The 21,562-nt window shown below is 46.2% G+C and overlaps 1 protein-coding gene across 1 annotated transcript in view; it reads left to right on the forward strand.

Annotated features, from left to right (window-relative positions):
• Positions 1 to 21,562, forward strand: part of FOXF2 (forkhead box F2) — a 77,758-nt gene that overhangs the window by 51,247 nt on the left and 4,949 nt on the right. The window lies entirely within an intron of this gene.

Consider the following 21,562-nt stretch of genomic DNA (forward strand, 5'->3'; position numbering starts at 1 on the left):
TGAGGATGTCAAGAGGATAGAGAAGATGCTGGAGGAACAATCACTGGTTGTGTCATCAGTAGCCCAATACAACGGGACAAAAGAGGGAACAGGCCCCTCCGGGCTGTACCTAGTGGGAAGAAGCCCAGCACCAGCGACCCCCCTCCCATGACCTCACCCTTCTACCTCTGGAGAAAGCAGTTAAGCAGGATACGACCCAGGCCAACCCACAACAGCTGAGTGGGGACCCCAGGGCTCTAATGTCCCTTACCTCACACCCCCCTTACTCTCAACATCCTGATTCTGGTGCAAGTTGAGTCCTGAGCCAGCCTACCTCCCATCCACGCTTTACCACGATGTTGTCTGATGTTAGGGTTGGCAGTCCCTATAGCACAGACCCTTGGACAGACATTTTCTGTTTTAAAAGGAAAATTGTATAATCTTAGAATTGAAAAACACAGACATTCTGGATGGCATTTTAAATAAGTAGCACTGTTAAGTTGGAAAGGAGAATTTATGTTTACTCCACAATAAGCCAGTGTTCATATTCTAAGCAATTTATATCCTAGGTAGAGGATGCACCACTGGTCACAAAATCCAGTCCCTTAATCCCCCTTAAATTATAATAATTAAACCAGATGGGTCCTCAATGCCTCTTGGATACCAGTAAGACTCACTTTCATACATCCCAGCCCATTATTCCAACTCTCCTACTCAGTGTGCCAGAGACTCTCAGGGACAGGATGACCTAACTCAATGGTAGAACACCAACACTTCAGTTCTCTCAGTGTCTTCCTTCATCACCGGTGGTTCTAAAATGAAGGTTCTTCCACTCACAAGAAAATGATTCGTTTTCTGTCCTAATTTCTCTAAAAATTTTTCAACTTCATCAGAAAAGTCACATAAAAACTAATATTTTGTTACCAATTTCCAGCCCTTCCTCCTTTGCCTATTTTTCCACTTATACATGTATTTTCTTCCCTTGTTCAAATAAAATTTCCAAAATTTCACAAGTCCTGGTTGGGATAAATGGCAAGAAGACAGGCAGAAGTCAGCCGGCTTTGGCAAACAGATCTGAAAAGCTAGCTCTTATTCAGTCATCCTCCTAGATTAGGACTACACAGTTTCTTTTCAAAACCACCTTGTGCCCTCAGTCAAAATTAAGGATGTATATGAACCAGGCTCTGTGTAACATGACTACATCTCATTCTAATAATCCTCAAGGGGGTGGGAGGTTGGAAATTACTTGAATATGAAAAAGCATCCTCACTGAAGAGAGAGAAAGGCCAGGGGAGGTTTTATGGTAAAGTTATAACAGAGCATTTGGATAGGGGTGGGTTAGTTGTTGAGCTGTGGGCTGTGTGGCTAATAAAAGAGCTGGCCAGTCTGCATATTTTAAGTCCCATAGACCTATGATGTCAGAATTCATTATGCACACAGGGGCTATTTACTGCCTCGTAAACTAGTAGACAAGGAAATTCTTTGGTAAAAAAACATTATTTCCAAACCCAAATGCAATCATTTCTTAGGCAGGGCCCTCCTAGTACCACCAAGAACATCTCTAAGGACCTCTCTGGTCAAAAGTCCTGAGTCCAGAATGATAAAAATCTTCCTGCACTAGTTCCATTTTGAATACTTAAGCCACATCAGAGCCAGAGTTGGTCCAGGTCAAAGGATGCATAGAGTATCTCTAAGGGAAAGACGCTAGTCCACTTCCTGTGGCTATGCCCAGCAGACACTCCCTACAGATACCAGGTGAGAAGGAGGGGAAGGAGAGATAAGGGGGAGAAAGAGAAATACTAGAGAGACCAGAAATCCCTGCATCACTAGTCCTCTTGTCATGGGGTCTTGCAAATAACCCCACGTCAAGACCGACTCTTTAAAGCCTGACTTAGGCTGACCATGTGCATTAGGCACCACCATGCGCTATCAATAAATGCTGTTAGAGACACAGTACCCAAAACTGGCTCTCAAAAAATATTTCTGAATGAATGATGAGCAAGAAGATGCCATCCCTGTTCTCTGGCCTAGGGTATAGATGGTAAACAGTACTAAGCACCACTCCCGGGAGAAAATGCATGCACCTTTCCCAAGCCCATACCAAGGACAGTGTTGTAGGAGCATGGGGAAGTGTCCCCAGCCCATCAAAAGTATTGTGAATTGACTGAACTATCAGCCTCCCACTGAATTTTCCCCCTTGTTTGAGAAGTTAATTTCTTTGTGTTCAATATCCATTTCTGGTTCCCCAAGTAAAAAAATGAGAAAAAAAAAAAAGGATTCTTCCTTAAGATGATAAATATCTGTATCTCTCTTAAACCCATGGCCAACATAAAACTCAATGGTGAAATACTAGGAACATTCTCATTAAATCAGATGACAATAAAATATCAACTAACACCAATATCATTTACAACTAGACATTCTAGATAATGCAATAAAACATTAAACAAAATTAAGAGGTACAATGCTTGGCACTATTTCCCAAACACGTTCCTTGGAACACAAGTTTTCTGAAATGTTCAACAGAGTCAAATAGCTCCTTTGCTGTAAGAATTCTCAAAGCCTTAATTATCTCAACATTCATTATACATCTCCACGAAGGAAAGCATTATCCAGTGTTTTTCAACTCTTTGAACACTGAATTGTTTTTTCCCCCAAAGAATTTTAAAAAGGCTCAGCGCCTATAGCTCAGCAGCTAGGGCACCAGCCACATACAATAGAGCTAGTGGGTTCAAACCTAGCCTGGGCCTGCCAAACAACAATGACAACTACAACCAAGAAATAGCTGGGTGGCAGCTGGGACCTATAGTCCCAGCTACTTGGGAGGCTGAGGTAGGAGAATCGCTTGGGCCCAGGAGTTTGAGGTTGCTGTGGGTTGTGATGCCACAGCACTCTACTGAGGGTGACATAGTGAGACTCTGCCTCAAAAAAAAAAAAAAAAAGAATTTTAAAAAGTCTCACATTCCTTTGGGAAACTCAAACTAAACTTATTTTTAATCTTCAGATATTTTCATTTGTAAATTTAGTCAGTTATTGCTATCTTCTGTACATGAAAGCAGTAGTTAAGAACAAGGGCTTTAGAGTCAGAGAAACCTGGGTTGGAATCCTACATCTTTTCCTGCCTAAGGGTCTAAGAAAAAGTGGTTTTGTCTTTTTCAACCTTCAGTTTTCTCATCTGTAAAATGGAGATTATGATGTCTGCCTTGCAAAACATTAGATTATGTAACATATGGCAAATTGTTTACCCATATGCATTTTTAAAACTTCTAAATAGAACAACAAGATATTACCTCTGTTATGAAAGAAAGATGGAAAGGCTATGAGATGGAATCTCCCTTAGCATGGCTAGTGAAGCTATAAATTGTTACAACTGTCAGAAAAAGCAATTTGACACTTTAATCAAAAGCCTTAAAATTAGGGATAATTATGATCCAGTGATTTACCTCTAAGAAACAAAAATATGACAGAGACATTTACTGAAGTTTTTATAGCAATGAAATATTAGAAAGAACGTTAAGTCAGTAATATACTAGTAACTCACATAACAGGTACCAGATACTTGTAATATGTTGGATGCCCCTTGGGGATATTTCCTATTGTATATAGTCTCAGACTACTGCTGATTGAAAGGCAGTGTCTGCCAATCCAGAAATCAGGAGGCCAGAACCCAGAGTGCCCTGGGGCAGGCATCTAAGACAGATGCGCAGTCACTGTCCCTATTCCAGTACTTTGAATTTTGTGCAAGTAAAGAATTATCCGTTTACAGATGATAAATCTTTACACTAGTTTCCTGTTTTAAGTGTGTATGTGTGCACATGTGCATGGAACATCAATGTTTTTCTAAATCTTTCCAGAAATGTGTCTATCTTAGGACTCTTTTCAAAGAAAAATTTTTTTCTTTTTGTAAATTTTCTTAATATTGTAGAGGGAAGGATGTTGTCCATTTCATTGATTCATGTCCTTATCTGTATTACATCCTTCCTTTCTTGAATGTAGAAGAAATTTTCCTTGCACCCTTACCCCTCCCTCATGTGTTGGGAATTTACTACACAATGAGTTCTGTCTCCCAAGGTAAAAGCCAGAATTCACCTTCCTAGCCTCTTGCAGTTAAAATTCACACGAGTAACCCAGATTCTGCCAATCGGACCCACTCATGTGAGACTTTTGTGACCTCAGGGGACCCTGGCATCTGATAGCCAGTGTTAGTGGTGCTGGGAGAGGATTCTTTCCGCAACTGTTTTGTGGTGAAGTTCAGAGTCATTCATGGCGATGAAGATTCCAAAACTGACTCTGTGGTTCTCCCAAGGAACCAGAGCATCTGTAAATGCCAATTAATAAATGCATCTTCTGCTGAAACTAGCCAATGTGGGCTCTGTTGCTCTAAGTAAGAATTCAGACTAACACAAGGTTTCCTTGGATTACTTCTACTGTCTTGTTCTACTTTCTGGAGTTGAATATTAGCTTCTTTGTTATCAATCTTTCTTAATTTCTAATCATTGATTTCAAAGCTATATATTTCCCTGTAAGTAATGCTTTAGCTGCACTTTGACATGAAGTGCTTTCTGTGTTGGAAACTCTTGGTATTGCATAATTTCCCATATGATAAGCTTTTTAACTCAATTGTTATTTCATAGGTTGGTTTTCTTTCTTTTTTTTCTTTCTTTTTTTTTTGAGGTGGGGTGCTCTCAAACATGTTTTTAAGCTATTATTTTTATTATTTTATTAAACTTCCAGATTTATTGCACTGTGGTAAATGAATATGGTTCATATGATGTTAATTTGGGGGAATTTATTGAGACTTCTTTTATGGCTGAGGACATGGTCAATTTTTGTGTATGTTCCTTATGTGCTCAAAAAATATGTCTATTCTGTACTCATTACCAATGGTTTCCTAATGGAGTTCAGCTGACAGGCTATATCAGATTCATATGAATCACCGTTTAAAAATAGACTGCCCTAGACCTCACCCTAAAATACTGAATCTGGGTATTAATCAGCATCTAATGGGACACTCATGGAAATTTTAGGAAGCACTATTTTGCTCCTACCCCACTATTGTCTTCTTAAAGAAAGAGATTCCTCATCCTTCCATGCTACGTTTTTCTAACATTGCAAATCTAAATTATTCTTTCTTATATCTATCCTAAATGCTTCATGCAAGGATATCTATCTACTATCTATGTGGTATGTATAGATGTATGCTCCTTCCTTCCTAAAGTATCAGAATTCATTTCTTAATCTCATGAGACCGGCAAGAGCCAAGAGCCTAGATGATTTAGGGAAAGTTGACCCCATTCCCAGCTTCAGAAGCTAACTCCACTGTACTTGCCCATGATTGGCTTAGATAAGCTCCAAATGACTTACCCTGAAATCTATCACTGGTTCAGGGAGAAGTGTGGATCTAAACTGGTCCCAATAGATAAAGAGAGGAGAATTTTCATTCCACTGTTGGAGGAGAGAATTTTTTCCTCCATGTATATCCTTTTCAATACCAGCGATGAAGCACATACTCCTCTTGCTGCTATCTTACAAAGGGGACATAAAAAGTTCTAGGATGAAGTCAATTCTGTAGCCAGAAAGTAGAAAGACAGGAAGAATGTGGGTCCTTGATGACACCATTGAGCTGCTAATACAACACACTCCAAAAACTTCCCTCCTCCAAGATTTCCTTACAGAAGACAATACACTTAGTCCTCGTGCCTCCTTGAGTAAGGATTTCTGTTGCTTGCAGCTAAAGTTACCCTGATGATAACATTCTTAGTTCTTATTCACTATAGGTTTAAAACTAAACAAGCCACATTTCATCTGGAAAGTATAAGCCTCTCATCTATTGGAAGACCACAACTAAAATCCCTCTTCAGCTTTCTCAAAATCTAAGGCTCCTCAACCCCATGAGCTTTTCACTAGAGTGCTATCCTTCATCCCTTTAATCAGAGTCGTGATTCTCTTCTGAACCCACTCCAAATCCTCCCCAGCATTGAGAACTCCAGCCCTGGATACATTGTCCAGCACGTTTTGAATAGTACCAAATTTAATAAGAATTTACTCCAATCTGTCACATCCCTATAATAATCTTATGGCCAGAGTTCAGTGACTCTATGACTGAAAGGAAGAAAATCAACAAATAATGTCACTCAAATAAGAGAGCATCATAGAAAAATGGGGGAAAGTCAGGTACTGTGAAAGCATAGTAACTAACCGTACTATGTCAAAAAAGTCTGTGACAGTGTCATGTAGCTGTACCAGAATGCTGGGTACTTCCAGGGTGATTATTTAGACAAAGCAGAGTTCACAGGTCAGACTGTCTCTTTCATTCTGAACAAGTATCAGCTAGAGTACAGAATGGCAGTCCAGGCTCCCTGGTCCTCTGACGTCCTTTAAAGTGCCAAGAGCATTCCTTGGGGCCTTTGCGTCATCACCCTGATCTGCCCAAATCTTCCCATAGCTGCCCTTTCTTAATCCTTAAATCAGTGTCACCCAGAAAAGGCTTTCCTAACCACCCCCAATGTCCATTTCCCTACTGCATCACCTTTGTATAGCACTAAAATAGTATCTGTTTTCTTGATTATGTATTGTCTGTCTTCATATACTTCTCTCTACCTGAAAGCTTTTTGTACATTTGCTCATTATCTGTCTCCCTATCCCTCCAATTTTAAGCTTGAAAGCAGAGACCTCAACTGTCTTCCCTGAATGTTTCCCTGATGCCCAGAATAGTACCTAGCCTAGAGTAGGCACATGAAAATATTTGTGGAACTAAGGAATGAGGTGACTAAATGACAACCCTTAGGCCTAGGCAGCCCCCAACCTCCGACAATGCTGTCAGCCTACATTGCCTCTGTCCTCTGCTTCTTCTTACAAACGGGCTTCCCCTAAGAAGCCAGGGAAGGGATGAGATGGCCACAGAAAGTTCCAAGTATACATCCTTAATGCTCATAATCCAGGAAGGAAAAGAGTGAGCCTCTGTCTTATTCTCTTTACTAACATTCCCAGGGAAGGACTTCAAGTGACAGAAGATATCTATGCTTGGCCAACCACTGTGGCCAAAGGACAGGTGGTGTAGACAGGCTGCGGTCACACAACCCCCATGTCTGGGAGGGTCATGACAGTGTGATGCAACAGGATGACATAGAGTGGGAGGAATGGAATTCTCTGTAAGGAGACAGAAATGCTGTCACTAGCAGAAAGAAGGAAGAAATGGCAGGCAAACCAAAGAAACATAATTTTACAAAATTCTCTAGGCATAGTAAGGCATTTACATTTCTATTCTATCTTACAACACACTGCTCTCTTTCAGAACTCCCAGTTATTAATGACAATGTCAAACTGTATTGACCTTAGGGTATAATCTTCCAATGACTCCATTTTCCTTGTTTGAAACAGTGAAGGCAATTTTATCTTCTCCCTCTTCAAAAGATTAATATGAAGGTTAATAGGAGATTTGCCAAGTTGTTCTTTTTCTGTAAAAAAGACAAAGTGAATGGCAAGTAAATGACATGCAGGTTATCACTTAAAAAGAAAAGTGAAATTTCAAATCTTTTAAAATTACTTAAATTTTTGAAGTTTAATCCTTAATGTAAGATTTAAACCTTTAAGGACTTTTTTGATGATATTTTGTAGAGTAAGAAAAATAAGCTGAAGAAGGATGGAGACAGAATAATTCCACTTTTAGAAGGGGTTCGTATTTATGTGCAGAAAAACAAAAGATAAAATCAAGGCTGTGTTATGATTTCCACGGGCCTGAAGCATTTATGCCTTTGTGAGCCACTTCCTCCATTAAAAATTATTAAAAATTGCATTCTTGCAAAGGCATTACTACAAGTATATTAATCTTATCTTGCTTTTCAAAAAAAAAGAACTAATTTCAATGGCAGCCCAGAAGGTCATTTTAATGATGCAAATGAACTTCTCTGCACTGTTTGAATATCATGGTTTCCTCTATTCCATGAAAGAAAATCGCACTAAGCTATGAAAGAAAATTGCACTATGCCATTATATTAGAGAAGTGAAAAAAATCAGAAATATGAATGAAAAATTGAAGAAAAAGTACAAATAATGAAGTGCAGAAATAAATGCTTGAAAGTGGTGTTACCTACACTGCCAACTCTGATCTTCACTTTGTAGAAACATCCAAAGTCCAGCCATCAATCAAAATTTGGCCTCAAAATAATTTCCTAGTTAGAAAGGGAATAGAAACATATTATAATTAATTCAAGACACCCCAAATTGCTTATTATTTTCACTTGACTATGAATGTATACATTCTAGTACTAGAAAATAAAAACAAAACACAAAATGAAAAAAATAAACTTTCTGGTCATGCTTACCTACCATGTGCACCTATATTCTTTCTCTTTTTATTAAATCCCTATGGCCATAAAATGTACAACTCAACTGCATTTTTTTTGTAACTGATTTACAAATGGAAAGGTTTTTCATTTCTGATCTTTTCTGAGAGCACTCCAACTGCAGAAAAGTTTTCCATAGGTAGAAACCACAAAACAAAAGAAGTTTATTAAATTCCTTCCTTGCTGAGTTCTGTAAGGCAGATTCCCTCAGCCAGCATACACCCACCCACACAAAGCATCTTACCAGAGGTGGGTGATGGATGTTTAAACCTTCTTTCCAGATGGAAAATTCTCCTAAATGGAATCTGTCACTCCCTGTCTTCTGTACTTTGGCCTCTCTCTGACACCAGCACAGAGCCCTAAGTGCATTCTGTCCCCTCCTGGCTCAGATGGGCATCACCTTGCAAAAAATCTACACAGTACCCTGCCTCCTCCAGCCTCCATCTCCCAATCCTGTCTGCCCAGCTGGCCTACTTAGCCTTCTACACCCATTTTGTTTCAAGAATGGGTTCTGGAGATTTAGTTTATATTTCCATGTCCCCAAACAATCTTCTCTTTCAAGGGAGGAGAAAAAAAAAAAAAAACTTTAAGAACTTGGTGATTTTGCTGAATGAAAGGTTGACATATGGAAACAGCTAACAGTTTCTCAGATTCTTAACATATTTTTAACTCCAGAGACTTGAAGAGTACATAGGTGAGTATCTGACTCATCCAGTAGGTCAGGGCCTTTTTCAAAGCCAAGAACTAGTTACAGCTGCGACTCTCATTAGGATTGCTGCAGCCCAAGGCTCCACTAGCGTTCTCCTCTGCCAGTGAGTAACCAAGGACCAAACAAAAAAGACATTTGCTTTTTCCAAAAAGATATTACCATCCAATGGAGAAAATAAAATTCTGCATCTATCCTCTGTTGATAAAGAAAGCCACTGGGTACAGTACAATAGAAGAGACAGCGAAGTTACACATAAAAGACTTTGGCCACCAGCCTGTAGATGAAACTTAAGCTACAAAAGCTAAAGGAGGGTGGGCAGGCCCGAGATAAAGGAAAGTTATTTTGTGCCAGATCGTTTTAAGAGTTTATATGAATGATTTATTTAAATGGCTATTAAACTGCAAAGGTGTTTATACACGTAAAATATGCATATTGGAGGAAGTCAGCTGGTAGCTTCACCCTCCTGAGGGGAAATCCAAAGTCCATTACCAATAGTCGGTCTACCGCAGAGAAGTCTGCAAACCCCAGGGGTCTGGAACTCTAAAAAGGCCATTCAAGCCTCAGGTGGACTCCGCATTTCTTCATTTCCCAGCCCTTCCGCTTCTTTCCTTAAAAAATTTCTTATAGTATTTGCATTTGATGAGGTTCAGGAGGTCACTTCCCCTCTCGCGCTCCCCCCTCCTGGCCCCGCGGAGCAGCCGCGTCCGGACTCCCTGTGAACGGGCGTCCAAGCCGGCTGTGCCCGGCAGCCGCGGTGCTGCCTGAGGTTTCGCGCCTCGCACCCCGCGGCCGCCGCGCTGCCACTGCCGGGGCTGGTTTTACCTACCGCGGGTGAGGTCCGCCTGTCCTCCCTACTCGGCCCTGAACCCCTCAGAGTCCTGGAGCTGCCAGCCCGGCTGGATAAAAGACTGACAGCCGGAGAGTGGCCGTTTAATGACTGCCTATTCCGAGCAGTATTTGGAGACTGGACCTAGCCAGGGGTGAATCTGGCCAGAGGTCAGACAAGGAAGAGAAGACTAAAAGAGAACACTAAAACGGAAAGTCTCTTGTGGCTTTCCACCTGCAGTTTCTGGAGTTGTCGTCCGTGATACTCCGATGCTCGGAAGTCACTCTTCCACTCCGGGTCGCCACGGGGCACCATTTCCCAAAGCACTCAACAACTCTCGAGCAATTCCCAGCATTGAGCGGGCTGGGTGGTGGACTAAGGCCTGGAAAGGCAACGCTGACCAAGTCCGACCGCGGCCACCATGCCCTTCCTCGGAGAACCGTACGGGCCCCGCACACACAGGAGCCCTGCGGAGCCCACACCACTGGCGCTTGAGCTTTCGCGCACCTGCTTGGAGCCGCGGCAGCTCCCGGCTTAAGCCTTAGGCCCTGGGGTCCTGCCCCCCGCCTTTTCGTCCTTTCTCTCTGCCAGGTTTATAACTCAATTCTTCACCAATCAGAAAACAAAGTGTAGGAATTGGGTTGGGGATGATACAGGGGCAGGAGCCAAATTCTTCCCAAGCCCGGGCCGGCTGCAGCCACAAACCATCCGGGAGAAAGCCATAGGGCTGCGCCGGCCCACGCGGGTCCAAGTTAGCAGGGCTCTGCATCAATTTCAGGGATGCTGTTTATAGAGTGCTACCCTTGTGCTGCATGCTGTTTTAAATGCTTGCCTGGTATTAAGTCGTTTAATCCTCCCAACAACTCTGCTAGCTATTATTATGATCTCAATTATAGAAATGACAAAACTAAGGTGCAGAAAGATAAAGTAACTTGTTCAAGGTCAGGTAACTATTAAGTTCAGGGTGTGTTGGGGGGGCACACACAAAATAGATTAAATAGGGCAAAGCATTTACAACCTTGGGATTTCATAATACAGGTTACATTTCAAAGTCAGAGCTGTGAGCTTGCACAGATACAGTAAGGGTGCTGGGCAGCGGCCCTGTGTATCCTGACATACTGGGGCTGGGCACACACACCGGCTGCCCAGGTCGCCCGAGATGCTGTATACAGGTGGACAGTGAGCGTCCTTCGCCTGCCCCACAGCTTCTCACTGGGCGACCTAGAGCCTTTGTCTTTTGCAAAGAGGAAATGGGACCCAGAGGATGAAATTCCCGCTTGAAACAAAATACAGGTGGCTGCTTTGAGAGCAGATGGGGTCCAGAGAAAAACTCTCCAGGCACCCTCCTGCAGCCGCACTGGCAAGTTTTCTTTCCACGGCGCTTTCACGCTTCCCCGCTTCGCAGGATAGGATCTCAGGGGCAAAGAATTCCTCCAGTACAGACCCACTGTCCCTGGCTGGATCACCGGCCAGTGAGCCTGGGGGGCCCACAAACCCCGGAGCTCAAAACAAGTTTCTGTGCTGCTTCTGCGCTCACACCCAGGGAGTCCCTTTGATGGAGCTCAGCTACTCACAACACACGCACACAGGAACGCGCACACATCGTGCCTAGGCCACTGTGTCCTAAGTGAGTCTGCATGGGCACCCTCACCGTACAGCACATCTCCGCCCTGTGCTGCGAAGGAGCTTGATACTGCCAAGAACCTCGAGATCCGACCAAGGAAAACAGCCCCCTTTCCTCTCCCAGGGTTGGCCCTTCATAGTGGAGTCCTAGGGTCCCACCTACAGACCTAAAACACCGGGAGAGCAGGGACTCCATAGGCAGGCTTAGACTTGTAGACAAATGGATCCATCTTTTTCTTTTAAAAGATATTGTTTCCCATAAATACGTAGTTTTCCTTATAAAAACAAATGTGTATTTAAGAGCATGCTCAGGTAAGGAGAGACCTCCAAGTACATATGAAACTAAAGGGAGCCTTAAAACTAAAGTGTTTTTATTGATTTGGGCCAAAAATAAAAGTATAAAAGTGTATATATCAAAACGGTAATACTTTCTTTATAGCAAATGATTTCATCTTATAGTCATCATGAGAGAGGGCATTATTATTTTCTTCTTTCTATCTTCAAGATTCCTATTTTACCAAAAAGAAAGAAAGGAAGAAGGAAGGAAGGGAGGAAAGGAGGGAGGGAGGGAGGGAGGGAAACAAACTTGGAGACATTAAGTGACTTACCCAAGGTAACTGGGAGCTGGTGCAATTGTCAAACTGTAAATCTAGGGCTACTTCTGACCACCCTATCGCCATTTATCTACTCAGGGTTCTATTGAAGGTGAGGAAAATGCTAAGAACCATAATATGTAGGGGGGGATAGGTAAATCAACAAACAAATATTTGTGAAATATTTTTACACAGTTCTGACATGTCCTGGGATCAGGGAGCTGGAAATAAACCAGTCACTGTCTCCAGTGTGTCCAGGTCCACTCCCTAGGACTCCCTCACCCCTCCAGCCTAGTCCAAAATTCTCTGACGGGCATGTTCAGATAACATGAAAAATTCTTCCATAGCTAGCCACTGTCCAAGAACATACATACCTATATGTTCAAAGGACACGTGATCTTGCAAAATTCTGTTGTGATGTATATATGGAAGGCAGTGTGGAGTTAACTATAATAAGTGAACAAAACAATGTACCCCTTTTCAGAGCTTGCAGCCACTGTACACATGATGGCCTGCAGTGAGGGTTGGGAGGGAAAGTTTATCAACTTCTCCCAAGATCCAGCAACCAAAGGAAAGCCAAGAAACTCAAGGCTTAAAGTCACTTGGGGGAAGAAAGTGCCGGGGTGGAAAGTTCTGTTTGTAAAATACACATCCAGAACAACGTCCTAGTCCTATTTTGAACTTTCCCAAGGGAAGGTATGCTTGTCTATACCAAAATGTAGTCTTAGGTATGAAAGGGCTAGAAGCAGAGGGTGTGGAAGGAGCAATAATGTACAATGCAAAAATATGATGTCTAGATTTACTCTAAAATATTTCAACAAGAAATGAAAATAGAAAACAGATGAATGAAGCAAGTGTGGCAAAACCGTGGTAATTGTGACATCTAGGTGATGGATATAAGAGGGTTGAGTATTCACTCTCTCCACTTTGTTCTATGAAACTCTTCATAATAAAAAACATAAAAACATAGTAAAACTCAACCCCCTTACTTAAAAAATATGTTTTGTGGTATGTAAATTATATCCCACCTCAATACAGCTACTTTTTACGTTTTTTTTAAAAAGTCAGTTGCTATGGAGAATGTCCTCTGGTCTTATTAAAGACAAAGCCCAGTTCTTTCTCAGACACCATGTCCATGTCACAGAGAGAGGTCAGTAGGTGACATCTTGGTCTCTGGTCCTAAATTCTGCAGTCCTGGGGGACCCTACCTCTACCTGCTTGTTACTTCCCCTTTGTATCAAGCCGTCCCCAAGAAGATCCCTCAAGTTCCTTTTACCTTGCAGATTTTCACCAGGACAAGTTTAAAGAGCTGTGATGGTTCTCCTAGGTTAAAAGGACAGAGAAATAATAAAAGTAAATCGTCTTTCTGTCCTTGTAGACACCAAAAGACAGGGAACTTCTTCAGAGATGAAAATGCTGAGGTCCAGGGGGAAAGGGTAATTGTCACGTGCCTTCAGAACCACCTGCACTGCCTTCTCCAGAAGCTCCTGGTTGATTGCTTGGTTGGGCTGTTGATTTTTCTACTAGACTGCAGGAGACCTCTAAAAGCGCCAGGCAGAACTTAAAAATGAAGACACCCCGCTCCTGCTCCTTGCTTCAGGGAACCAAAGTAACAACTAGATTCTGATTTTCTTCTGCAAGGCAGGAAGAAGCGTGTGTACTGCGGAAAGACCGTGTTCCAATCAAGGGTAACACACACGTGACTGTTCGTAATTGGGATAGAGCAGGGTAGGAAAAGCACAATGTACCTTAAGGTACACAACAGAGTATAAGCGACAATATTTGAAGAAATCTGGTCACCTGCGGACCAAACACCGACCGACCCCTGACCAGGGCTAGTGCCTGGGCTACGGGCGCTGCAGGGACCCGGAGCCTTGAGCAGGTGATCGCGAGCCGGTGACCGCGCGGCCGGGCAGCCCTGAGTGCCGCGATTCCCGAGAGCCTGTCGCCACCCAGCGGAAGTGAGAGAAACTCCTGCAGCTTCTGGCCGGGAGACCAAGGGTTCTGAAAGGGAGGCGCGACCTGCCCCCACCCCCAAAGACCGCAAAATCGGTCGACTCTGGGAGGAAGGGAAGGTGACACATGTGACAACTCCAGAAGGCCACACCTGACCTTCCTAGGTCACCTCTCTCCAGGTAACCAGGCCTGGAAAGCCTTTCCTCCCACCCAAACCCCAAGAAGAAAAGCACTCTCTTCTAAAATACAAACTCCCCACCGAGGAGCATTTGGGCAAATGTTCCACGCAGAGCATGGGATAGCTGTGACCGCGCATGCAGCGCGATTGCAGGCGCGGAACAGAGTCAAACGGAGGGTGGGGAGGAGGATGAGAGGGGCTGCAGTAAATCATTTGGAGGGATTTCTGGCCTGAGGCCCTGTTTCCGAAAGGTTGCGGGGACGCTTTGACGTTGATTATATAGCAGTTCTCTTTTCAAGTGCGCACCCCTCCCCACCGCAGCCGGTCTGGTGTTCGAGGATTGTGTTTGAAAGGGAGGAAGCATTCTTGAAGTGGTGGGTGATGGATTGTCTAAACCCTTCTGGGACGTTTTGGGCAGGGGGGTTTCAAGGCAGCTCATCAATAAAGACCCCCCTAGAGATAGGGGCGGCTGGATTACAGCCCCCACCTTGAGCCCAGAGGCCCTGAGCCTGGAACCGAGCTCTGGAACAAGGAGGCAGAGAGTGAAAGAAAGGAGGGTGGGCACGGGCAGGTGGTCACCTTTTGCCTGGAGCCATTGGCCCACCAAAGCCTTTCAGATTGGCCTCCTGGGTGCCGGCAGGTGTTTCATTGGGGAAGAGGTCCGGCAGAAAGGCTGGTCGCCTCCCCATGCCATGGTGTCAGGGGAGCAGGAGGTGCTGGACACACCTCAGATCACCTTGCTCGCTAGGAGTACTTCACCTTTACTTCGTCAGTTTAGGCTTCTACTAGATTCTCAGCTACCCTTGCGAGTGGTTTGCCTCAGAATGGATTTCTTTGCCAAGCCCCTACAGAAAACCTGTCCACCTCTCCCAAGTTGAAGAAGGGTGTGGGGGCTGCATAAGAATGAAAGGCTCAAGCCTTCCCCAGAATCTGACCCACTGAGAGCCTGGAGGACCAAGCCCCCAGACAGGCTGCATGCTCTCAGGCTACAAAGCCCTCTGGCTCTTCCAGAAGCAGCAGCAGCCCTCTGAGAAGCCCCAGCCTTGAAGAGGAGGCTGCTCGCCGTGGGTCCTGGAATCCCGACAGAGACCAAAAGGAACAGGGACCCACAATCCCTTCTAGGACTCGGGCTGGATCTTCTCGGCCTTCTCTTCTGCCAGCCTCAGCAGCAGGTCACCCTCCCAGGCCCAGGGTTCCACGGAGGAGCTGTCTGCCTCCCTCCCACCGCGGAGGATCAGGCTGGGAGGGAGGGATATTGGGGGATGGGGACTCCGAAGAGGCAGCTTCTCCAAGGCGGCGTCTGGGCGCCCCGGGGTCCCTGGCCGGCCTCTGGGCGCCGAGCACGTTTTATTTATCCCCACAGAGGATGCTGGAGGACAAAAGAAATATTTGGACGTCAGAGCTGATTTATATTTTTGGAAGAGCTACGTTTCCTTTTCTGAAGAGACGCGAGCGCGCCCCATATCCTGAGCTCGGCGGGGAGGACTAGAAGGGGGTTTTGATGCGCCAGGAAGTTCTTCTACTGCGGAGGCGCGCAGGGCCCGGCGCCCCGCCGAGTGCGCTGCCCTTGGAGATACTTATTTATTTGGGGGGAAGGGAGGGCAGGGGAGAGGAGACCAGCTAGACAAGAGAAGAAAACCCGATATGGGCAGGGTTGGGACCTCCAGGGCACTTCCCCGCACGCGGCCCCGCAGCCGGTTGGCCTCGGGTCTCCGTCGGGGCGTGTGAGGAACGGCCTTGCGCCCTCCGGATGCGCCGGGTTGGTGCCTTCGGCAGCCTTTGGCGCGCACCCGCTAGCGTTCTGTGCGCGACATGATCCCTCCAGGCCTGCCCAGCGTATGACCCAGGCCTAGCCATCTGCCTCCTGAGGTCTAGGGCTGTAGAGCAGGAGGTATGCAGGTCCCTAGGTACCTACCAGAGGGCGAGAGAGGGTGAAATGAAGATGTGAGAGCTGGAGGGGTCCTCAGGCCCCCTCACCACACGCCCACTCCCAAGCCCCAGCCTGAATCCTTCAGTTCCCATCTTATCTGAATGCCTTGTTCCGCCACCTAAAGTATGGGGACTTCCCTCCAAGCGGCACCAAGAGTGCGCATAATTAACGCGTTGAGGGGCACCCACAGCCACACTTGCTTCAGAAAGAGTGGCGCTTCCCTCCTTATTTTCTTTCTCCACTGGGAGACAACTCCTTTCCCTCTTCTCCCCCTGAGAGATGCACAGACCAACTCTGTTCCACCCCAGGCCTCTTTTCTGCCTTTTAGGTTCACTGGCTTGTCCCTGCCATAGAAACCCTCTTCTCAGGCTCCACCCCCACCCTGGCCTCCCAAGTGAAATCTGAGTGGCATTTCCCTGGCACTGGGGCTGGGGACCTGTGGCCTGGCTCTCCTGATCATCCCAAGGTTTCAGTCTCCCAACCAAGGGGAGCCACCTCCTCATAATCTGGGAAACGCGGAGATTGGCTGAGAAGAGTCTATTAGATTAGACTCGTTTCTCTCCTCCCTCCCCAAGCACCCACTCTGACCTGGCCAACTAGGTCATCTAGTCATGCGCCCTGGAGATCTAGGGGCTATCTGCGGATCTTTCAAGTGGCTATAAAAAAAAGCCCTGCCTGTGACACACGCGTTTAGAGAGCGGAAGTCTCTATCCAAATAAACATTTGGATTTGGGTGGCCAGTGTTCAAACCCGGAGGTCTGGGGGTTTCTGAACTGAGGGAGGACAGCAGACACCAGAAGAGATAAAATTCCCACTTCTTGCCACCTTCCTCTCTCCAATCCCACATCTTCCTTATGTTGTTCCCATCTGTATTTTGTATTGTAACTTGACGTTTCTAGAGAGGACTCTGCCTGGGGTGTGCAGGCTGGTGCTCTTCCATGGGGCCACAACACAGTTCCCTCCACCACCCCTCCACACTTAGAAAGGCCTGGAAGGAGTTGGAGGATCCTCTACACAAGTTAATTTTATACCTAAATACAGGGTAAAAACAGCCATCATTTCCATACTGAAATGGGAAGAGGCCTGGGCCCAGGAGGAAGGAAGGGAGGGTTGCAGCCCAGTGTGAACTGCCCGGAGGAGACATCTTAAATAGTGATAAACACTGTCACTTCAAATACATCTCTCCTGTCCTTAACTGGTTTAGTCTAAGCCATTTCATGTAAAACCCATGAAGCAGAGGAAGCATGTTAAGAACATAAAATTTAAACCTCAATAATGAACAGATTTCCTAGAACAAAATGCCGATTAAAGAACAAAATCTCGGAGAAACCCAGGCTTGCTGGAGTTTACATTCCCTTGAGCTAGAGCAGGGGTGAGACCTAAGAGTTTGGAGCAGGAAAGGCACCCTCGGCCCAGACAGAGACAGTCACCATAGAGGGATAAAGAAAGGACCCATGGCACTTGAGGTTATATATTTCTGGTCAACCAAGGAGAGCCTGGGCTAATTTAGAATCATTGACACGAACCATACCATTTCTTCCCATTAAAAAAATCAAGATTTTTGTTTATAGGGAGAGAAAGTCAGTAAAGTTCACCATCATAAGCAGGAACCTCAGAGAGAAAAAGAAGCCACCCTAACTAAGCAAGGCTGCATTTGTTTCAGAGACAAACATAACTTTCCTTTTAAACCATGTCTGTTAACCAGAAATTAAGAAATTCCTACCAGGGATAAAGAATTTGACATATTGTGTTATCACATGCATTTTTACCTAAGAGATTTGTATAAATCTATGATTAAAACAAAGCTCAAAGAAATTTTGAGATAATGTAGTGGAAGGAACACTGAATTTGAAGGCCCAGGCTACAGACCAGCTTGGTCATTTGCCCTGTCTGACTTCTAGCAAGTCATCTGGTTTCTCTGGGCCTCAGTTTCCTAACTTCTAAAGGGGGGGGGGGTGATGGTACCTAGACCACATGGTGGAGACCTGATTTGAGTGGAATAGCTCATACCTATGAAGTCTATAACAAACAGATGCAAAGCTTTTGTAATTCAAGACCTGGGTGGTCTCTGCCAGGGGAACATTTTCCATAAGCAGAAGTAGAATCTCCAAGAAAGAGTTTTGGAGAGTCGCCCCTTCCTGCTCAGATACCTTAAGAATGCCCCTAACGTCCATTATCTTTCTGGAGTTCAGAAGCTACGGGGGCAGTAGACCCTGGAGACAGAGAACCCTGTAAGTTAGCAGACCTCCTAGCTTTAAACCCTCTCCAATACTTACCTGGCTGGGCCACCCGATAACACTCACCAAACTATAAGTGGAATTTCTTGCAAATTTAGGTAAAATGAATACCTTTGTCACTTGGATGGAGAAGTAAGCCTTTACAAAATCTCTCATAATTTAGATCGCTGAATTGGTAGAAGCCAAAAATACATCAACTACAGGTTTTTTTAATGAGTTTTTGTGGACCCCCTGAACTGGAAATATTTTTCTAGAGACAGGTTCCCTATCTTCCATCGCATTCTGAAAGAGACCCATGATCCCAATACTAGAAGTTACTGGTGTAGAAGGTTATTACTGATCCTGCCTGGGTTTTAAGTCAGTGTTTTTTATTCTTCAGTCTCTGGGTCCTAAAACCTTATAGAACCTGCTCTTAAAGCAAGTACTCCCTGATATCCTACATGCATAGAATTTTCAGGTGCAGAAAATCAGAGAGAGGCAATGATACTGACTTGCTTGTTAAATACCCCCCAAACCCAGGGGATCACCACTTCCACCTACAAATGATATATGGTTGTCTCCCTTCCCCCTAAGCTTCTCCTCAGGGCAGATGCTCTTCTCACTTAAATCTCTCTCTCTCTCTCTCTCTCTCTCTCACACACACTGAATTCTGTGGAATTCCTATATTATCTGGCCTCTCCACTCCAGTTTCTACTTTATTTAAATTTAAACCAACTAAAGCATTGGTTTAGTGAATGCATTATATTTATTTCTATATTTAGTTATTTATTTTTAAATTAACCCACATAAACTGGCAAATGGAGGCAAGAGAAAAAAAATGCCATGAAACAAATTGGGACCTATCCCCAAAAGCTGCTCACTAGTCAGTCAGAAAGAAATTCTTAGAAAGTGGAAACAACTGCAAGCACCCTACCCCAACCCAATCAAAACATCCCATCCGGAAAAGAGTGACTTGTTTCTTTTTTCTATTGGAAATGAGTGGTAAACTGAGTTCGGCTTGGCGGTGTTTTCTTAGCTGACTCTCAGCTACAATCAAGCCATTTTCGGACACATTCCCATGTAGGTACCAGGGGTGCTCTGGAGGAAGCTGTCGACGCCTGTTCAGCTAATTTAGGTTTGCTTTGTCTAATTACTGTGGAGCTTAGGGAAAAGGAGCCGGCTCAGGGCAGTAAACTGACACTCGGCCTCTGTGTGTGGTATCCAGGCAGGGTTTGATGGAAAAAGCCTGCTTCCACTCAACTTCAGGTCACTGTCTGGGGCCAGCCCGGCCCAGCTCCCCTCCCATCTCCCCCTCCCAACCCCGCCCTCTCCTCTGTGCCTACAGACCCTCCAGCTCACTCAGCCATGCTCAGTCCCTGGAGCACTGGGGGGCACAGAAAGCCAATGCCTGCCTCAAGGGCCTGCCTCAACTCTGTTGCACCAAGGTTCTTTGCTTCTTGCCTCCCTCCAGATCCCTGCACAATCTCCCCATGTTCCCAGGCTCCCAGGCACACACACTCTGCCACCCTGGTCCTTTCAGGGAGACACAGCGGAGCACCCAGGTCTGCCTCCTTTGGTCCTTTGGTCTGCAGAACCTCCTCTCCCAGTCTCCTCTCAGCCCTTGTGTGGCCCAGCCAGGCCTAGCCTTCTGCTCTCCTCCCCTACCTCAGCCCCTGTCCCTGGTCAGACTACATTTCCCCCCACGTGTAATCCAATAACTAACTGTCGGGTCTCATTGGAAATGATTTCTCCCCAGGGCACCTCTCTCTCAAAGCCTGACTCTTTCTTAGAGAAGAATTAGCCACACTGGGCGAAGTGTTCTCAGACATAAGTTAGCTTAAAGATGGTACATTTTTTGGTGGGCAACGTTGAGGCTGACGATGTAAAGCCTAGTGACAGCTGCATACCCCTTCCTGATTGAATATAAATACAGCTATCTCGCTTATCTTAGGGTCGGCCTTCTTTTTGCATTTTTTTTTTTACAACACAAGAAGTGAAAAGCGAAAAGGAACTGGAAGCAAATGCAAACCTGAGTCCTATGTGACCCAGGTTTCCAGAGTCTGTAAAAAACGCGGCCTAGGTTTCTTCGGTCCAAATCCCTCTGCTCAAAGTTCCAAAGACGTCCATGATCGCCTGGCGACCCTTAACCCTGAGGCGCCCCGACCCTCTCCCTTAAATAACAGTTGTCTCGAAACCTGCAGGCCCTGCCAGAAAGAGAGAGGATTGGCACGTTACCTTTGGGCGTCTGGCACCCCGGCGTGTGGCTGAGGGCGGCAATGTCTAAACGAAGTTGACAGATAGTCAGTACGGCCATTGGGGGAAGGCGGCTTAGGAGGCTCGGGTGGCGGCACCGCCAAAGCACCGCTGGGGCCTGGGCTGGGCCAAGAGGAGGGAGGGAGTAAGGGGGAGGGCAAGGGGGAGGGGAAGAGGCGGGAGAGCTGGAGAAGCAGAGGAGGGTCCACTCGGCAGGGGGCCGCCGGTTTCTGGGACTAGGAGCACGGGTTGCTGCTAAGCTCAAAAAGAAAGAATTCAAAGTCAGAGGTGGTAGAGTTTTGCTAGAGGTGGGAGTCCTTTGCCAAAGGAGAGTTAGTCTGCGATCTCTCTCGGTTTGAAAGACGGTGGGTGGGGAAAAGGGAAGGAGGACGAGAAAGGAATTAAAAGGCCGAGGGGACCCTGAGAGTAAGGACCGCGATAAGAGGGGAGCCAGCCGCCAGGTTGGGAGGGGAGGAGGAGTGAGCGTAGCGGCCGAGTGGCCCTCCCCGCCGCAGTACAGCCCGAGGAGGGGGCAGGGCGGGGGAGGGGTGGAGGGAGGGAGCGAGGGAGGGCGGCCGGGGGAGGGCGCGGGAGGGAGGAAGTCCGAGAGACAGAGCGAGGAGCGCTCCTGAAGGGAGACGTCGGGCTCGTCCCCGAGGTCCGGGCCGCGGTCCCAGCTCGCGGACAAAGTTGCCCAGCCTCCGGCTGCCTCGGCTCCGTGGCCTGGGAGGCCGTTGCGCAAGGCGGCCGCCGGAGGCTCGGGGAGTGATGCACCGGGCGTTGCCTCCGGCCCGCCGCCACCGCCGCCACCAGAAGTCCCAGAGGAGCTGAGGGAGGCGACGCCGAAGCGCTGGCCCGGAGTGGCCACGGCTGCAGCCCCGGCGGCGGGCTAGGGCGCTCGTCCGGCTTCTGGGCCGACCCCGCTCCGCCGCCTCCGCTCCCGGCCCGGGGCCC

This window comes from Otolemur garnettii, unplaced genomic scaffold, assembly GCF_000181295.1.
Source record: "Otolemur garnettii isolate 467f Iridium unplaced genomic scaffold, OtoGar3 scaffold00149, whole genome shotgun sequence".
Classification (NCBI taxonomy): domain Eukaryota; kingdom Metazoa; phylum Chordata; class Mammalia; order Primates; family Galagidae; genus Otolemur; species Otolemur garnettii.